Here is a 12,973-nt window from a genome sequence, read left to right on the forward strand (position 1 = left end):
TCAATATTAGGAATTAAACAGATTTAACTAATTCACCTAATTAATATGACATCATGGTGATGTGAGCATGCAATCAGCAGTCAACACGGTTGACTGGTCAAATATGACGAGTGGGTCCCATGTGTCATAGCCACAATTATTATTAGGGGTAAATAATTATGTAATCAAGTTAATTAGTGGGGTGGGATCCAGGTCTCATACAGTGCCTAGGATATTTTATTTACCTTAGTAACAGATTTAGCTAATAGTTTTAATTAATTAATTTACCTAATCTTACACATTAGAATTAGCTAAATACTTATTTATCTATTATTATTAGTAGTAGTAGTAAATCATAATTAATATTATTTATTTAAATAAAACATTAATTACTCCTTAACTAAATAATTAACCAAGTTAATTAATTTATTAATGTTAAATATTCATAAAACTATTTTTACTTTTATTTCTGCAGGTTTTACGAGGGGCGCCACGTGTCATTTGGTGGGAGTTGTGGGGCCCAACTGTCATTTGGACAGCGAGAGCTACCTACACTAAACGCACACACAAGATGTACACACACATTTACACATACATGCATTTTTACATTAAATGCATATATTCATACACACATACAAACATACATACATATGTATCTTCGTACATGCATCTGAACGGGTTATTTATTTTGCCAAAAATCACGGTTATTCACTTTGCATGCAGGGCATGCAAATGCAGCAATAAAACAGCAGCAGCTAGCGCATCCAGCAACAAGCCGACGTAGCAGGAGGGGCTCAGGGGCAGCGCTGCCATGGCCGGGGTGGTCGGAGTGCAACCGGAGAGGGGGATGGGAAGAGTCCCGAGGGCTCACTTGCGTTGTAGAGGTGCAGAGGCTTGGGGAAGGTCGGGGACGATGAATCCGGTGGGGTGGAGCTATTGGAGAGGAGGAGGCCGACCGGTGAGCTTGGAGGTCAGCCGGGGTGGCGCTGGTGAAGCCAGCGAGGAGGGGGTCGAGGTGGTGGCGGTCGGCGGGGTCGGTGTAGGGAGTCGGCGACGTCGGCCTCCCCACCTTGATCCCTCGTGGATCGAGTGGGAGAGGGAGGCTGCGAGGAGAGACACGGCCTGGCTCGGCGAGGGAATGGAGCGGGTCTCGTGGGGGAGGAAAAAGGGAGCCGGGGCGATGGCTCCAAGTGCGCTGGGGGCGAGCGAGGGCGTGGAGCGAGGGGCCGGTGGAGCGCTGCGCGAGGCGTGGGAGCATGGGGGCAAGGGAGGGGAGAGGGGCGAGGCGAGCACTGGTGAGGGAGTGTGGGCACGAGGGGAGGTTCCCCTTGTTACCAGGAGAGGGCCTCGCGGCGGCGTGGGATGGAAGTGGGAGTGGGTTGGCGTGAATTAGGTTTAGGGTGGGGGTTTAAATACCCCACGGGGAGTTGGGCCGGTTGGGTGGCGTGCTAGGTGGGCCGGTTGTTGCGCTGGTTGGGGCCGGCCCAGCAGGGGTTGAGTGGGGTTTTATTTTCCTTTTTTTGTTTTCTCTTATTATTAAACAGCTCCTGTCTTAATTATTTAAAGGCTTTAAATTACTTTCAAAATTGTCGGCTCCAATTTTATAAAATCTTAGGGAATATTTGCAACCCATCCGACATTTTTATGTTTAGTTTTGCAAAACTTTTCAAATCCACTTTTCAGACAAATTAAATTCGCAACGGAATTGAACGGGGTTTGAACCAATGAGAGTTTAACAAGAGTAATCATGGTGACGTGGCGGCATTAGTGTGGGATCACTGTAGCTTAATTACCTACATTACTGTAGCAAAACCTGAGGATATCACACTAATCCTATGAAAAGATATAGAAGGCATTGAAAAGATAAGCATCACAATATTGCACACGTTTTGTCAAATTTGAATTGTGAAAAATTAAGGTTTAATTTTCAGCAAAATTGGATTTCACTTCCACTGAGTTAAATATTTTGGAGCCACCGAGACACATGATCTCTTTTACATAAACTTGGCACCCCTTTTCGGTTTCACCCAAAACAAGAACTCGGATCCACCGAGACCATTCTGAGCCCTAAAACAAAAATCGGTAGTACCGACTTTTTAACTCGGTGACACCGAGATTCAATATGGCGGACTGTTAAACCTAAAATTTTCATTGCTTTCTATTCTAAAGGATTTTTCTTCTCGATAGAATACTTGCAATCATGGATTGAAATAGGCAGAACTTAATTTGTGCAAGAATCAGAAGGGGAGCACAAAAAGTGATCGAATCCATACCCTAACTTGGTGTGGATCCGCTACGGCAGCAATGGCGGTGAAGATTCCGTCGGCGGTGAGGACTCCAATGGCATGGGCGCACGGGAGGATCAAGATTGATGTCCACGGACTAGGGCACGACGTCAAGGGGTGCGGCAAGGCGACGTTTGAAAGAAATTTTTCAATAGTAGGGTCCGGTGGTATATATATCCCCTCACTATCGGTGACACCGAGTTGTGATTTTCTGTGCCCTCGAGTTACATAACTGTCAACTGACAGAGAAACTCGGTGAGGCCAAAAAGCAAAACTCGATGGTACTGAGATGAATAAAACTGATAAACACTAGGCTTCAATGTGACCGGGATTTTGGGGTTGGTCACGCTGAGATGCACTTTGGGAGGTTTTGGAATTCAGCCCTTATCGAGACGGATCTCCGAGTGCTCCTCACACATAGTTTCCCTAAAGTGCTTGCTCAAATTTTGTGATGTAGCATGAATAGAATTTGAGATGAGAAAGCATAGATAGCTAGAGAAGGTTACTTAGGCATTCTTGTATATCCAATTGGCCAAAATAAATAGAAATCCAAATAACAACAATTGGATATCCTTGAATGAGAAAAAACAACCATACCAACTTGCTCACACAATAAGATGTCAAACAAAACATGGTGAACATGCACAAACATTCTAGCATCTATCAAGCAGTTTGGCAATGACGAAGTCATCTATATATGATTACATTGACATAGGATCCAAGTAAGAATACTTGATCATAGGTCATACTCATCGATTAAGCACAAGTGGGGTTACCACTTTTACATAATGCATTAATGTGTTGACATCATTTAGGAGACTCTTGTACTCAAGTCTTAGAGTAAAGCTTCCCCTAGATGTGACATCCCCCTAAGAGGGATCAACTAACCTTGGGTTTTGTCGTAGAAGCCTTCAAGTAGGTGAAGTAGTGGTGGATGCTCATTGTTGATGAAGTTCATCTTGAGTTGGAGAAATCCTTGTTGTTTCTTAATTACCTAGTCCCAAAGAAAAAGGAACAAATACAAAAATATCTACGGACATGGAGTGAATTGCATGGGAGGTGATGTCCAAAGATGCATTAATTACCTTGTCCCTTGCTCACCTTTGAGGGAATGTGTGACTCCTTGAACTAATACATATGGTTGAGGTTGATTGCATGTAGTTCTTGCCATAATGAATAAGAGTGAATTTCATTGGCGGAGTCATCCCTCAAGAACTTTCTAGTTCTTCCTCTTGGGGACCCACATCACCTTGATGGGGATCCTTGGAGTTGTGGTAGCACTAGATGAGGTAATACTAGAAGTGTCCTTGAGAACCCACTTGACCTTGGCTTGGGGTTCTTCCTCAAATGAGTCAATCTCCTCTTGATGCTTTCCCTTGCCCTTGTGGTCTTGTGGTAGAAGGTCATCTTGAGATATTGTTCCCTTGGGAGGAGTAGGATAATACTTCTCCTCTTGAGGAATAAACTTGGGAATGGCATATGTATCTTCTTACCAAACATCTCCGTTGATGTTGAAGTAGCCAACACCTTGCTTCTTCGGATGTCCTCCTTGCTTCTGGACAATTTCCTTGAATTTCTTACTTGACACCACTCTCTATAATCCCTTACAATAAATTGTTTTCTTGCTCAAGTGTAACTTGGCTAACAGACTCATTAGTGGAATCAAGAGAGCTACTATTAACAATATCATTTGACTTAGCTTTAGCATTGTTGTCACTAGATGAAGAAACTTTCTTGCCTTTGTTACTAATGTTCTTAGGTTTAACTTGTGGAACAAAAGTATACAAGAGTAATCGTTTGTCTAGATAAGAGGAACTCTTCTTTCGAAGATCATCATCAATTGCTTTGAAGAACTCGTGCTCTTGCTCTAAATTTAGCTTCTCAAAGTGTAGCTTCTCATGACTTATTGCAAGCTTTCTATGATCTTCTAGAGTAGTTTCATGAGCTAACTTAAGAGTGTTTAATTCTTTAGTTAGTCGTTCAATCTCTCTTTTATCATCATTCGATTTCTCTTGACTAGTGTGATTATTAGCATGTTTATTTTCAATGTTATCACTAGTCTTATCACAGAGCAAGTCATCTTCCCCTAACAAGTCATCCTCATCACTAACAAAGTCAAAGTATTCGGGGTGTGATACCTTGGGGCCTTTTGCCATGAAGCAGTTTCCAATCCCTTCATTTGGTGAATCAAATAACTCGTAGGATTTGGAGGAAACGAGTGCAATGTCGGCAACACCTTCATCTTGATTGTAGTCAGAGTTGGAGTGATAACTTCTCTCGGAGTGGTTGTAAATCTCGGAGCCGGAAACCCATTCACCAACATGAGCTTGATGTATTCTTCTTGAACTGCTCTTGGTGTACGTGTCCTTCTTCTTCAATTCTCTGCCTCTCCGGAAGTGTCTTCGTTCACAATGAGGTGACTCGTCTCTTTAGCTTCGTCTTCTAGGTGACTCTTCTCTTCATTTGTGGGGAGCCGAGCACTCATTGGAAAAGTGTCCGAGCTTTCCATAGTTGTAGCAGTTTCGGTCACGACTAGATGAACGCTTCTCATCATATGTTGAGCTTGAGCTTCTTTCTTTGCCTCTATTCTTGTAGAACTTGTTAAATTTTCTGACCATGAGGTTGATCTCTTCATTGGTAACAAGATTGTCACTTGAAGTAGCGGGAGCATCGACTGAAGCTTTGTAAGCACCGCTTGACTTGTTGTGCAACTCATCTTTGTCTTTGAGAGACATTTCAAGAGAAACAATCCTTCCAATGACTTCCGTAGGGTTGAGATCCTTGTAGTTGCCATCATTTGGACTAATGTACACACGGTGTCGTATATTGCATGCAAACCTCTAAGTATCTTTTTGATGATCAATTTGTCGGTCATCTCTTTGCTTCCTAAGCCGGCAATCTCATTTGTGATGAAAGCTAGCCTATAATGGGTTTCCCTGTTAGCTCATAGGATTAAGGCTAGTTTCAGGGATGATCTCCTTAAATGGGTTTCCTTTTTGCCTCCTTGAGGTTTGTAACCTTAGCTTCCCATCCCCTCTGTACATTCTAATTTCTTCTTGTACATACTGCTCTTATATATGGGAATAAAAGAAAAAAAGGCTGTGGGGGGTTTTCCCTACAGTAGCCGGTCAAAAAAAAGCTAGCCTATAATACATCTCAGCGACACCTTCACCATCCTTCATCTTGAACTTGTCAAGCTCACTTTGAACCACATCCAACTTAGATTCTCGGACAGAATCAGTACTGTTAGAGCATATATCTCCATATGTGGTTTTGGTAATTGATGACAATTCCTATGGACTAATGGTTGCCTTAAGTTATATTTATAGGATTTGTCCATAGGCACTTCTTGAAGTCCATCTGTTGGGTTCAAGGAGTTTATATGATGACCAAGGTGGTATTCAAGGTATTATCCAAAGAATGGTCATAGAGACACAAGGTTGATCAAGATCTCAGACAAAGAGTAAATCAAGATGATCAACACACAAAGCGTACAAGATGTACCGAGAGGGATCAAGTGATCCCATGGTATGGTATGCATTGTCCATTACGTGTTTGTGTACTAACCAATGGTCTTCGTGAGAGTTCTATGTGGGGGTTAGGTGTGTTTCCATGGGCTTGCGTCAAAGAGAAGATCTCATACAACCCATGAAGTATGACGTCAAGTTGTGCTCATCATCAAGATTGCGATGTGCAAGTTCAAGTGGATCAGCACGAAGATATCATGCTTGAAGCTTGCTGTCCATTGACAAAGAGTAAATCAAGATGATCGACACACAAAGCATACAAGATGTACCGAGAGGGATCAAGTGATCCCATGGTATGGTAAGCATTGTCAATTACGTGTTTGTGTACTAACCCATGGTCTTCGTGAGAGTTCTATGTGGGGGTTAGGTGTGTTTCCATGGGCTTGCGTCAAAGAGAAGATCTCATACAACCCATGAAGTATGACGTCAAGTTGTGATCGTCATCAAGATTGCGATGTGCAAGTTCAAGTGGATCAGCACGAAGATATCATGCTTGAAGCTTGTTGTCCATTGTGGTGGCAATGGACTTGTGAAGATATGCTGAAGAGTGGCTCACCCATAGTGAGTATGGGGGAGCAATCAACTAGTCTTCATCAAGCCAACGCAATCAAGAAAGGTGGTCCATCTTGAGGAAGCCAAGATCATCATCATCTAGCTCAAGAGGACGAGGTGCAAGGTATAGGTTTGCCCTTGATAGGTTTTCTTGTTAGGATAGATTGATGTACTATCAAGGAGGCTCTCAAGTGAGTAGCTTGATCGTATCGTTCGTTGAGAGCTCAAACCATTTGCATCCTTGCATCATACTTCTTGGTTCTTGTTTGGTGTTTCTCTTTGTGAGTTTTAGAGCTTATGGTCATCTTCGTGACAAGCTCGAGTTCATCGAAAACGGAGTCCATATGCATCTACTATGATGTTTTCGATGTTGGAGTTTTTGCCGGTTCTTCATTCATAGAGGACTCACATCTCTATATCATTGGCATTTTCATATCTGCATGGTCTAAAGATTTCCAACAAGCTTAGGTTTGCTCGATTCGGAGCTCGTATGCGAAAGTTATGGCTGTTTCAGTGGCGAGCGGTAGTACCGCTGGACCTCGCGGTAGTACCGCTGGACCTAGTGGTAGTACCGCTAGAGTTAGCGGTAGTACCGCTGGCCCTGGCGGTAGTACCGCTGGCTGGCGGTCGTACCGCCCCTGGTCAGCGGTAGTACCGCTCCAGGAGCTTAGTATCGCCTGCCTAACGGTTGTTCGTGGACGGACCTTTTTGTGAAGACTTTCTTGGCGGTGGTAGTGCCTTTGCACTACCAGGGGCCCAGCGGTAGTACCGCTAGGGCCTGCGATAGTTACGCTGGAGTGCCAGCGGTAGTACCGCTGCAGCCAGCGGTAGTACCGCTAGCTGGCGGTAGTACCGCCCCTGGTCAGCGGTAGTACCGCTGCAGCCAGCGGTAGTACCGCTGGAGCACGGGCACAGAGTGGGGGTAACGGTCTGATTCCTTCCCCCACTATATAAAGGGGGTCTTCTTCCCCGTTGGCCTTATCCATCCGTTGAGCTCTTGTTCTACCTCCATTATTGACATTCTTAGAGCTTGCTTACTCTCAATCCCTCCAATGATTCTTGCTTGTTCTTGAGGGAGAAGAGAGAGGAGATCTAGATCCACATCTCCACCAATCACTTTCTCCTCTATGTGAGGGGAACCCCTTGGATCTTGATCTTGGAGTTCTTTGTGAGATCCTTGTTCTTCCTCTCATATTTCTCCATAGCTTTTGTTGTTGTGGAGGGATTTGAGTGTGAGGTACTTGACCACTTCTTGTGTTCTTGCCATTGCATTAGTTGCATCGGTTTGAGTTCTCCACGGTGATACGTGGAAGTGAAGTTTGCGAAGCTTATTACCTTTGGTACTTAGTACCCTATATATTGTTCTTCGCGGATGCTTTGGCGTCCTAGAAGCTTGGTGGTGTCTCGGAGCTCAATCATTCTGGTGTGAAGCTCCGGGCAAGCGTCGGGATCTCCAATTAGGTTGTGGAGATTGCCCCGAGCAATTTGTACGGGTACCGGTAACCGCCCCCAAGGGTTGCCACGTGTACAGGTTCGGTGACCGCCCCCAAGGTTTGCCATTTGTACGTGTTCGGTGACCACCCTCAAGGGTCCCTTAGTGGAATCACGGCATCTTGCATTGTGCGAGGGCGTGAGGAGATTACGGTGGCCTTAGTGGCATCTTGGGGAGCATTCTGCCTCCACACCGCTCTAACGGAGATTAGCATCCGCAAGGGTGTGAACTTCGGGATACATCATCGTCTCCCCGTGCCTCGGTTATCTCTTACCCGAACCCTTTACTTATGCACTTTACTTTGTGATAGACATATTGCTTATTGTAATATATCTTGCAATCACTTAGTTGTTTATCTTGCTTAGCATAAGTTGTTGGTGCACATAGGTGAGCCTAGTTGTTTGTAGGTTTTGTGCTTGACATATTAAATGATAGTTTTATTCCGCATTTGTTCAAGCCTAAACCTTAATTATTTTAAAGCGCCTATTCACACCCCCCCCCTCTAGGAGACATCCACGTCCTTTCAGGTACCTTCGTGCATATCAATCAAAGTATCCCAAATTTCCTTTGCATTCTCAAGGCGACTGATTTTGTTGAATTCTTTGGGACACAAGCAGTTGAACAGGATGTCACGTGCTTGAGCATTGAATTGCAGCATCTTTAGTTCTTCTGATGTGGCATCACGATCAGGTTCTCTTCCTTCTCCGAATAAATCACCTTGCACTCCAACACGAATAAAATCCCAAACGGCACGATTATGACCAAGAATATGCATTTTCATTTTATGCTTCCAACTAGCAAATTTACTTCCATTGAAATATTGACCTCTACAGTGATAATTTCCCTCACTAGATGACATACTCTCCTAAGCTGTGAATCCAATGCAATGGAGACCGATGCTCTAATACCACTTGCAAGATCGGAAGTATGTCTAGAGGGAGGGTGATTAGACTACTTGACAAGATAAAAACTTAGTATTTTCCCAATTTTAAGTGTGGGTCAGTTTTAGCAACTATGACTAGTCAAGTACACCCTACACATACACATCTAAGAGTATAGCAGCGGAAAGTGAAACATGCAAGTGTAAAGTAGAGGGTAAGGTAGGGAGATCAAATGCAAAGGTTGACACGGCGATTTTTGGCATGGTTCCGATAGGTGGCGCTATCGTACGTCCATGTTAGTGGAGACTTCAACCCATACAGGGTAACGGCTGCGAGAGTCCACGGAGGGCTCCACCCACAAGGGGTCCACGAAGAAGCGGCCTTGTGTACTCCACCACTGATTCCGTCCACACAGGACTAGCCTCACTCACGGTAGATCTTCATGAAGTAGGCGATCTCCTTGCCCTTACAAACATCTTGGTTCAACTCCACAACATGAAGTAGGAGGCTCCAAAGAGACACCTAACCAATCTAGGAGGCACCAGCCTCCAAAACGTAATAGATGCGGTAGAACAATGAACTCCTTGCTCTTGTGCTTCAAAAGATAGTCTCCCCGACACTCAATCACTCTCTTTGTGATTTGGCATCGGTAGGAGAGATTGATCTTGTGGAAAGTGATGTCAACTGTTCTTCCCCTTTGCAACGGCACCAGAAGAATGCTGCTAGCACTCTCTGGCAATCGAAACTAGAAGAATGTTGTTGACGGCCCATCAGTGCGTGGGATCGTAGCAGTTCTTGAGGGTAGAGTATTCGACCCAAACTTGTTGGTTAGCCAGACAGGAGGTGAGAGAATACTCTCGAGTATTACCAGCTGAATTTTTCAGATTCAACCACACCTGAAAGATTAGTATCTGCAAGCAAAGTAGTAACAACAAAGTAGTATGGTAACAACGGTGTCAGAGACGATATGTTGACGGCACACTATTCCTAACGATTGTATAAATGGCGCCAAGTTGCCTCGTTGACGGAAATTGTCAGTTCCCATCAACGACCAACGATCAAGATTGTAGCAGGTAGCAGCAGTGTAACGAGCAATAGTAGCGGCAAGGAAAAGCAGTAGTGACAGCAGTAGCAAGTAGCAACAGTAGCAATAGTAGCAGCAGAGCAAGACAAGTAACAGCAGTAGCAATAGTAGTAGCAAGTAGCAACAGTAGCAAGCGATAGTAGTAGCAACAGTAGCAGCAGAGCAAGACAAGTAACAGCAGTAGCAATAGTAGTAACAGCAGCAGAGCAAGACAAGTAACAGCAGCAGTAGGACAAGTAACAGTAGTAGGACAAACTCGTAGGCAATGGGTCAGTGATTTGTTTGGATGATATTCATCATGCAACAGTTATAACACGGAGAGATAAGTGGCTAGCTCTCGTTCATCAATGTGATTTAGGCATGCATTCCGTGTGTCGTCATACGTGCTTAGGGAAAAGAACTTGCATGACATCTATTGTCCATCCCTCCCGTGGCAGCGGGGTCCAAAAGGAAACTACGGGATATTAAGGTTCTCCTTTTAATAAAGAACCGGACCAACGCATTAGCACTTGGTGAACACATGAACTCCTCAAACTATGGTCATCACCGAGAGTGGTTCCGGTTATTGTCACTCCGGGGTTGCCGGATCATAACACATAGTAGGTAACTACAACTTGCAAGATCGGAGCTAAAACACACATATATTGGTGACAACATAATAATTTCAGATCTGAAATCATGGCACTCGGGCCCTAGTGACAAGCATTAAGCATGGCAAAGTAGTAGCAACATCAATCTCAGAACATAGTGGATACTAGGGATCAATCCCCATCAAAACTAACTCGATTACATGATATATCTCATCCTACTCATCACCGCCCAGCGAGCCTACGAATAGATTACTCACGAACGACGAAGAGCTTCATGCAATTGGAGAGGGAAGAAGGTTGATGATGACGATTGCGAAGATTTCCCCTCTCCGGAGCCCAAGACGGACTCCAGATCTGCCCTCCAGATGAAGAACAGGTGGTGGCGTTGCCTCCGTATCGCAAACGCGACGAAAACTTCTCTTTTTATTTTTTTGGGATGAAAGTGAACTTATAGACCTGACGTTGGGGGCGGCAGAGCCATGTGGGCCCCACAAGCCTGCCCACTGCCACCAGGGGGGTGGTGGCGGAGCCAGGGCTTATGGCCCACTTGCCCACCCCCTCAGGTTGAACTTGGCGCAGATATTTTTCATATTTTCCAAAAATGCTTCCCGTAAATTTTCAGGACGTTTGGAGAACTTTGATTTCTGCACAAAAATAACACCAAGGCAATTTTGCTGAAAAGAGCTTCAGTCCAGGTTAGTTCCATTCAAATCATGCAAATTAGAGTCCAAAACAAGGGCAAAAGAGTTTGGAAAAGTAGATACGATGGAGACGTATCAACTCCCCCAAGCTTAAAACCTTGCTTGTCCTCAAGCAACTCAGTTGACAAACTGAGAGAGAAAGAAAATCTTTGACAAACTCTGTTTGATCTTGTTGTTGCAACTATGTCTAACTCATAACCAGAATTTCAGCAAGATCACAAGTTAACCACATAAGCAAATGACACAAAGGTCTCACGGTAAGCTAATATCAATGGCATAATCAGCTAACGAGCAAATAATAATGAGTTTCAAATACCAACACTTCAATCAAAACAAGCATGAAGCAATATGAATAGGTGGTATCTCGCTAGCTCTTTCTGAGACCGCAAAACATAAATGCAGAGCACTTTCAAAGATCAAGGGCTGACTAAACATTGTAATTCATAGCAACGAAGATCCAGTCATAGTCATACTCAATATCAATCAAAAGCAAAGCATAAAAATGAGAGAGGTGCTCTCTAATTGGTGCTTATAAAAGAGGAGCATGACTAAACAGGAACATAAATAGACAGGCCCTTCGCAGAGGAAAGCATTGATTTGCAGAGGTGCCAGAGCTCAAGTTGAAAACAGAGATAATAATTTTGGGTGGCATGCTTTCATTGTCAACGCAGTGACCAAGAGTTCTCAATATCTTCCATGATACTCATGCTATAGGCGGTTCCCAAACAGAAAAGTAAAGTTTTAACTCCCCCACCACCAATCAATCACACTCCACGGCTAGCCGAATCCTCGGGTACCGTCCATACTAACATCAATCCGGGGGGAGTCTTGTTTTACAGTTATGTTTTCGATTTAAGCGTGGAACTGGGCATTCCAATTACCGTCCTCTTTCTCGTGAATGACAGTGAATAAACACATGTTGAGGATAACACGCCTAACATGGAAGATACCAATAGCCCCCTGTCACCACATGAGCGGTTCGCGCAAGCAAAACAGATTATTTCTTGAAGGTTTAGAGAATGGCACATGAAAATTTACTTGGAACGGCAGGTAAATACCGCAAATAGGTAGGTATCGTGGACTCTCATGGAAAAACTTTTGGGTTTATGGAAGTGGATGCACAAGCACTATTCCCTTAGTACAAATGAGGGCTAGCAAAAGACTGGGAAGCGACCAACTAGAGAGTGACAACGGTCATCAAGATGCAATGAGTTTGACTAACATGGAGTGCAAGCATGAACAGGATATAAATCACCATCAACACGAACATCATAGAGGCTATGTTGATTTTGTTTCAACTACATGCATGAACATGCGCCAAGTCAAGACACTTGAATCATTCAAAGGAGAATACCATCCTATCATACTACATCATAGTCATCTCAAAAACTATGTTGGCATTCAAGACAAACCATTATAAGCTCCTAGCTAAATAAGCATGGCATCAGAAACTATGATCTCTAAGTTGTCATTGCAAACATGGTTCTCTCACAACAAAGCTGAATCTGGGACGACAAGCTAGTCATATTTACAAAAACAAAATAGATAGAGTTCATACCAGCTTTTCCAGTCTCAGTCACTTCATCATATATCGTCATTATTGCCTTTCACTTGCACGATCGAATGATGTGAAAAATATGGCTCTTTGAAAGCTAAACAGGTATGCATGCAAGAGCCACTAAACATTGTAACCAATATCTTCTACCTTGACCCAAAGAAAAAGAAAACTATTTACTCGGGAAAGCTCCCAACAAGCAAAAAGAAGAAAGGAAAATCTTTTGGGGTTTTCTCAAAAGGACACAAAACAAGAAAACAAGAAAACAAAAATAAACTAGCATGGATAACACAGTGGAAAAGTGTAAACACCGACGAACAAAGTGAA

This window comes from Hordeum vulgare, chromosome 7H (genome assembly GCF_904849725.1).
Source record: "Hordeum vulgare subsp. vulgare chromosome 7H, MorexV3_pseudomolecules_assembly, whole genome shotgun sequence".
Taxonomy (NCBI): Eukaryota; Viridiplantae; Streptophyta; class Magnoliopsida; order Poales; family Poaceae; genus Hordeum; species Hordeum vulgare.